General features: G+C 32.3%; 1 long non-coding RNA gene across 1 annotated transcript; it reads left to right on the forward strand.

The window, feature by feature from the left end:
- Window positions 1-487: 487 nt before the first annotated feature.
- Window positions 488-2,597, forward strand: LOC111086121. Its single transcript, XR_002610889.1, has 2 exons — window positions 488-615; window positions 2,475-2,597. It is a non-coding gene; the product is annotated as an uncharacterized LOC111086121 (long non-coding RNA).
- The last annotated feature ends 4,760 nt before the right edge of the window (window positions 2,598-7,357 follow it).

Here is a 7,357-nt window from a genome sequence, read left to right on the forward strand (position 1 = left end):
TTGCATAGTGTAACAAAAAAAACACACATGAAACAATTATACATAGTACAAAACATATACGAAAACACAAATGAAATATTTATGTTGTATAAAACCATACATGAACTAGTGTATCTTGTATAAAACCCATGTATGTAATAATATATATATATATATGTGTGTGTGTGTGTGTGTGTGTATTATAAAAAATCATACAAATGTAGTTGTTTATTGTAAAAAAAGCACATAGGGAACAGGTTTATGCTGCAACATGAAACAGCAGTATATTGTATGACAAACATACTTGAAATACTTGTATCTGCAAGAAAATTCATATATGACACAGTTGTTAACTGCAACAAAACCATACATGACACAGTTTCATATTGTGTAAAATTTACATTCAAAAAAGTTAATGTATTTTGTAACTTAATATTTCACTTCCCTTTACAGAGATCCAACGATGTCGTCAGAGAGAGATTAATGTATTTACATTCTTTCCAACAATAGGCTGTTTGGTACAACAGGACTTTGTTCAGCCTGTAATAAAACCATCCCAGCGTTTGAGATGGTCATGAAAGCTGGGAGTAATGTCTACCATCTTGACTGCTTCGTTTGTCAGTGCTGCAATCACAGGTGAGACCCGCAGGTTTCAAGTAAATAAATTACTAATTTTGAAGATAAAATATTTAATGTTCTTAACGATTATATGAAGAACCGTTATCAGTTACAAAGAAACAGGTTGATCAATAATCGAAAATATCATTAGTAGTGAGGCTACCCGACTGAGGAAACGATACGATCTAGTCTTTATAAGTAGAAATATAAGAAGGGTGTATTGAATTAGCTACACGTTGATTTTTAATTCGGCTTTAAGTACATAGCTTGCTCTGACCGGAAGTCAATGTTGATTAGTGGCCCTACAGCAAAACGTATATCTCAATAACCGGATTTCGTTTCTCGTCAAAACCGGTTATTCGTGATAATCACCTGGAGAAGGGTTTGTTTCAAGGGGATGTAAAGATACATTCCAAATTCATTTGTCAGAGAAAGGAAATAATTTCTTTCTTTTCTAATACACATCAAAACCATTTCCTTTTTATCTGGCAATAACGGTATTATTTAATTATACTACAAACATGCAATATGAACAAGAACACAAATTACATAATCATTACACAAAGATGTAATATTAATAAACACAACAATACTTACTAATTACACAAAGATGTAATGAGAAAGAGCTTCAGGTGAATTTAATGATAACTTATGAAGTTAAGCTGAAATACGAAGTTACCGGATTTAAATAACTTGCAGATAAAATATTAACTCCTCCTATAGCCTTGATTCTGGACGAGTTACTTGCATTTTACAGCTGATACAGGCCTGGAGGAGTTCCACGAATCACGACTAATGAATTATTTAAGGTTTTAGAATTACCTCATGCTTCATAGCATATGTAAACTTTCTATTCAAAATATATATATTTCTTTTCTTCGTTACACACAGTGATTTCTTAACTATTGGTCTCCCCAGTGGGTCAGCGATAAGTTTATGGACTTAAAATGCTGGAGTTCGGTGTTCGATTTCCCGTGGCGGACAGAGCACAGATTACCCATTGGATAGCTTTGAGCGAAAACAAACATACATATTATTTATTACTTGTATTAAAATAATTTGTATTTTTTTAATCGTAACAGTTAGTATTTTAGTCTTAGGTTGAATAGAATTGAGATACGATCATAGCAATCAAAACGAAAACCAAATTAGATACTCAGAGAAAGGCTTTCGATAATACACTAATTAAATAGATTATCATGTTGCATCTCGTTTTATTGTTTATTTGAATGGGACGTATTTTAACTTTAGAAAATTAACAGTACAAAAATAATTACATTTTATATACTACAAGATAAGAGGAACAGTATCTAAATTAAAGCAGTTTAATTAATTTTTGTTTAATTGCAAAGAAAACGTATGCGGATGAGAGTGAATTGATCCCGTGATTTCGGTGATATTTTTGTACGTGTGAACCAGCAAGAATGGCCAACTTCTGAGTTAATGCAATCTAACCCTAAAACTTCTGAGTGCAATCTAACCCTAATATGTTTTTTACCCTTTAATTTTTCTATACTGAAGTAATTTTACGATCATTGTTCATCCGTCGTTTTTCATATTTACTGAAAAAAATGACTTAAATATGTTTTTATGAATGAATTTTAAAATCACCTAGAAAATTCTCTTCATTAACTTGTATCTTCTCAGAAGTTACGTTAATTGTGATTAACGTATTCAGTTCGTTTGCTGTGTTCAGAAGTTAGTCGCAGAATAACAGATAATTAATTCATAATTTATTACATTACCAGGCATAAGTGAACCCTATGTAAGATTTTAAGTAAAATGTATTGCATGTTTCTTTCACATGATGTGACGTATTCATATATTTTACAGCCCCTGGTTACAATAATGTAAAAGTGCGTTTTTCCTTCATTTAGATTTTGCGTGGGAGACAAATTTTACTTGAGCAACGGGAAAGTACTTTGTGAATATGATTACGAAGAAAAAATTTTATTCGCCAACCTTCCGTACACAGGTGATAGTCTCTCTCAACTGAAGAAGCAAACTGCAAACTTAAGTGTCACCTCCCACGACGACGCTTCGAGTGGTTATGGTAGCCCGGATTCAATTTTCAGTGACGGAAAGTAGCGTTCAATACCTACCCAGAATAGGTCTATATAGTGTAATAACCGTTATGGACCAATCTGTATTTCGTCCTGGAAGATTAAGTGTAGTCCAAGTTTTGGAGGCAATGGTATATGTTGTTTAAATTTGTGAGAAAAGTCTTAAGTTTGACTTTCCATATTTTATTCATTTACCAGCATGGTAATTACTATCTAATCCTGAGTTGTATATTTCACTGCTGGTTCTCTCTCTTTGCCTACAAAACTGGAATTTTAGACACCAAGTCTTCATTTAAAAACAAGGATTCAAAGGTGGACTAAATATATTTAAATACCAAACACTGTGTTCACGTGCATAGTGGTCACGTGAATTAGACTTTCTACAGTCTTGATTCATTCCAGCTGTGAATAACTTCAGTAGGTGACTTACAACTACAGAGGTCGCTTTTACATGTAATATAGTCTTAAATGTTTAAATAATTATTGTAAAATATGTATACCATATGATTGCGTTTATTCATAATAAACCAGAAAGTAATTCAAATAAATATATTATTGTGTGTTAAAATGTACGTTTCTCAAAACCTTAAACCTATGTTAACATAATGAAAAACCATACCACACTGGATGCCACTAATAGTTTGATATTTTCTTTCTCACTAACAGCACATTCACATATTAGCACATTTCAGAACTTAGCAACAACAAAAAATGTAAATAGCATTTCATTGTTTTTAACAAATGTTAAGACGGTGCTCTAGAGCAACATAATATAACTAACCCGACTTTTCAATCACGTAAATTGTATTTTGTAATTTCACTCATACATTTCTGTGAGGAAATAAAACGGTATTGCTAATTTCAGAATTCTTATTGCATACACAGGAATAAGACGATTTTAAGTTTGTTTACTGTTACGATTAAGTTCAGCTAGCTCCTATTCGAAGACGAAATAAAAGATATTTAGTCTTTTTAAGATTTGTAGCTTCTCCCTACTCTGTAACTCCCACTGATATGGAAGTCTTTTTTTTTTTGGAAGGGCATGATAGTCGTATTACGTAACTTGAACTGAAAAAAGTATCTCAAATTAGATGAGACCTAGGGTGTGGGTTTAATAGTAGTTTCAAACAGCATCAGACTGCCACAAGACGTGCAAAGAGAGCCTGAAGTAATTTCGACTTTTTTTGGTGATCAAAAAGGATAAATAGACACTTCTTAAAGATAAAAGAGCCTATTTCTTTTGCATTCAATAACATTTGACCTTCCTACTGACACCCCCCTTCTGCCCCTAACACTAACTCTTTCCCACCTCCCACATAAAAAAACCCATAGAAACAACATTGCTGTATTGAAGCTGGTTGAATGATGCTTTAAATCCCCAAAATGTGTGTTAATCATAATAATAATAATAAAAATATTTCTAGTACTGCCACTCAAGAAACATTCAACCTTAAAATTAAATCTGGAAAACTGATTAAATAATAATAATAATTCAATGTCTTTGGTAAACTTGTAAATGGTAAATTCTATTCGATATATATGTATTGTACTCTGGTGGCTCAACAGTAAGTCCGAAGAATTATAACGCTAAAATTCGGGTTCGAATTTGGTAATACAGAGTTTGGTAATACACAGATAGCTCATTGTGTACAAACAAATCAATGCACATTTTTATTATTTACCTATTAACTTAATAAAAACAGAATATTTTGATTTGATTTCTGTCTGCATATTATAATATTTAAATCAGATAGCTCTTTTATTTATCAGCCTTCGAAAACAGTATTTCATAAAATATATTTGCTAGTAAAAAATTTAAAAGGAATTAATTTGTTCGCGTTTTATGTTCTTATTTAATCTTTCATATATAAATAGAATAAGTTATTTATATTAAATTATGTTTAAAAATAGATGGGAAAAAAACGTGTGTTTCTTCAACAGAAAAATAACTAATGCTAAAACAACTTTTAAAAACTACCACTAATTTTGTAGATTTTTATCATCAATAAGTCCAATGTGAGTATTTAATAAGTTTCAAGTGAATGGTCATTTATCATGAATTAATAAATCGAAACAACTACCCCACTTAGGGTATATTTTTGTATCAATATAGATTTTGCTAGCTGTTCAACCAAAGTGGGATCTCATGTCGCAAATTGCTTCACGTAAATATTTACTAGATTTGTTTAACCATTGTTCCCTCCCAAATAAAACCCCAAAACTATGAAACATCCAAAAACAGAGTCTAACTATAGATTACATTTGTAAAATTGTCACGTCTTTATATCTTTAGGTATGGTTATAACAATAATATTAAAACGTAGTCCCCATGCCTTTGCTTCTAGTTTATTTATCATGTGGATATTTTAATGCTTATTTGAAGACCAGTTACTATTTGTAATTTGGTTAGCGCCGTTAAGGTTTCCTTGTTTAATACATTATAAACTTCCTCGTATTTCGAAATGCTACACACTCAAAAGCTGTTTTGTAGACTGGAAAAGGATTTGTTAGACATTCAATAGGAGCTGAAGCTTTCTAAGTGTAAGGTACATCCATACTCTTAGGCTTACTTAATGTACAAACTAATCTGTGTATGATCACGAATTCAGCAGCCAGGGGGTTAAGCCTATTTGCATAATGGCATTAATATATACCAGCGTCGTCAAAACTGCAACTTGAGAACATTGTAATGGTAAAACCACTTTTAGAACACGTACATAGACCGAATCCCTTTTCACACATCGATCTTTGTTTTGTCGAACAATGGACTGTGGTATAATATTTTATAAACTGTCATACTATTCGCCTGGGCATATTTTTTGGTCCACAAATAAGGTACAGAGGATCTTTAAGTTTAGCTTTTTACCAGTAGCTGAAGTTACATCTAATGAATACGATTATATAAATATGTATAGCTCAATCTATAATAGGAACAGTAAAACCCGTCCAAACGTCAAGTACTGGAGATATTTGAGTTTAGCTTATTTCCACTAGTTGAAGTTACACCAAGTGAATATGATTATGTATAGCTCCAACTATGACTGGTTTAGATCCTTGGTAAAACCAACATGCATTTTTATTAGCTGGAAATTAATTAAGTGCTTAATAGGAAACAAATAAAATGTTTCAATGAAAGCAACTTTGAATTAAGTTTATTGCCACTATTGACTCAGCGGTAAGTCTGAAGGCTTATAATGCTAAGAACCGGGTTTTAATATTCGTGGTAGGTACAGCAAAGATAGACCATTATATAGCGTTGTGCTTAATAACAACAAGCAAATAACAAAATTAAGTGTATCTTTGCATGATTACAAATTTCATTATTAAAGTCCAATGCATATTTATACTTAGATCTATTACATTCCTAATCCTTTACAGTTTTCCCCTCACTCCTACCACATAACCATTTTAGATCCCTAATCATATATCATTTTTTATCCTTATCCCTACAACGTTACCCTTTTACATCCCTAATCCTATAATGTTTTTATCCTTACACCAACCACACCACTCTTTAAAATAACTAATCCTATACTGTTTTTAGCCTTACGCTTACCACGTTATCCTTTTACACCCCTAATCCTCTAATATTTTCTCCTTATACCTTGCTACATTACCCTTACAAATCCAATACAGTTTTTATCCTTACATCTTACTATACTACTCTTTTAAACTAGCCGTGACCCGTGAAACAGTTATGGTACTTGCCCTTATCCTTATTCTATCATTTCCACGCACGCCAATAAGCTACGCTTTCTTGCAAGCATTATGTGTTAAATTGATAAGTTCTGATCTATTTGGAAAAACAAAATTACGCAATCAGAGAAAAAAACTCACGTAGACGTAACTTTATTTAATAAACTACACGTAAAGTAAACAATAAAGTAATGGAATATATATATAATAATGTACAGAGTATGAAACAGTTATGAGCGTTCAGTGTATGACGGGGTTTTACAAGTTGAAACAAAGATTCCTAATTCTTTACCGTTTTCATTTTTAAACTTATTGTACCCGTTACAAAGGTTGGAGTAAGTTATATTAAAACTAGTTTCGAGCCTCACCACCTCGTTACAATCCATCTTGCCACGTCGGATTATGATCTATCTGACGATCATGAATCTTCACAAATATACCCTTCCCAAATTCGATAACTTTTCGGGAACATAATGCTACTACGAAATGACAAACATTGTCAAAACATAGTTCTGATACATGCCGTTCCACTGCGACCTTATATCAGCGGTAGTTCTCCCGTGACTTGCTTATTTGTGTCCTTATTCCCACCAATTGAACGAAACACAGACTTCCATGTGGTCATTGAAGGGTTAGATCTGGTACAGTTGGAAGCGTATCCGAAATTCGCAAAAATTCCTCTTCGAGGAAAATCTTTTATAAGAAAATTATCTAATTAATCTTATTCTATAACGGATCTTTAAGATTTGGTTCAGAAAAAGGAGTGGTTTGGTGAATTCCAGAATGAAGATGGACTAAACTTAGTTTGCTTATAGATTTTATTATGGAAACTTAGTTTTCGTTAATTACTAGATACCCAGACACGCTTTGATAACGTTATCAATGTTGAGACTTGAGCAGATTTTGCCAGTTGGGCGTACATAGCTCATAAAACCATAATTTTTCTTATGTGCACTTTTTCTTGTCCTACTTTGCCACTGGATAGTTTACACTACAGGTAA

The sequence above is a fragment of the Limulus polyphemus genome, unplaced genomic scaffold, assembly GCF_000517525.1.
Source record: "Limulus polyphemus unplaced genomic scaffold, Limulus_polyphemus-2.1.2 Scaffold863, whole genome shotgun sequence".
Lineage (NCBI taxonomy): Eukaryota > Metazoa > Arthropoda > Merostomata > Xiphosura > Limulidae > Limulus > Limulus polyphemus.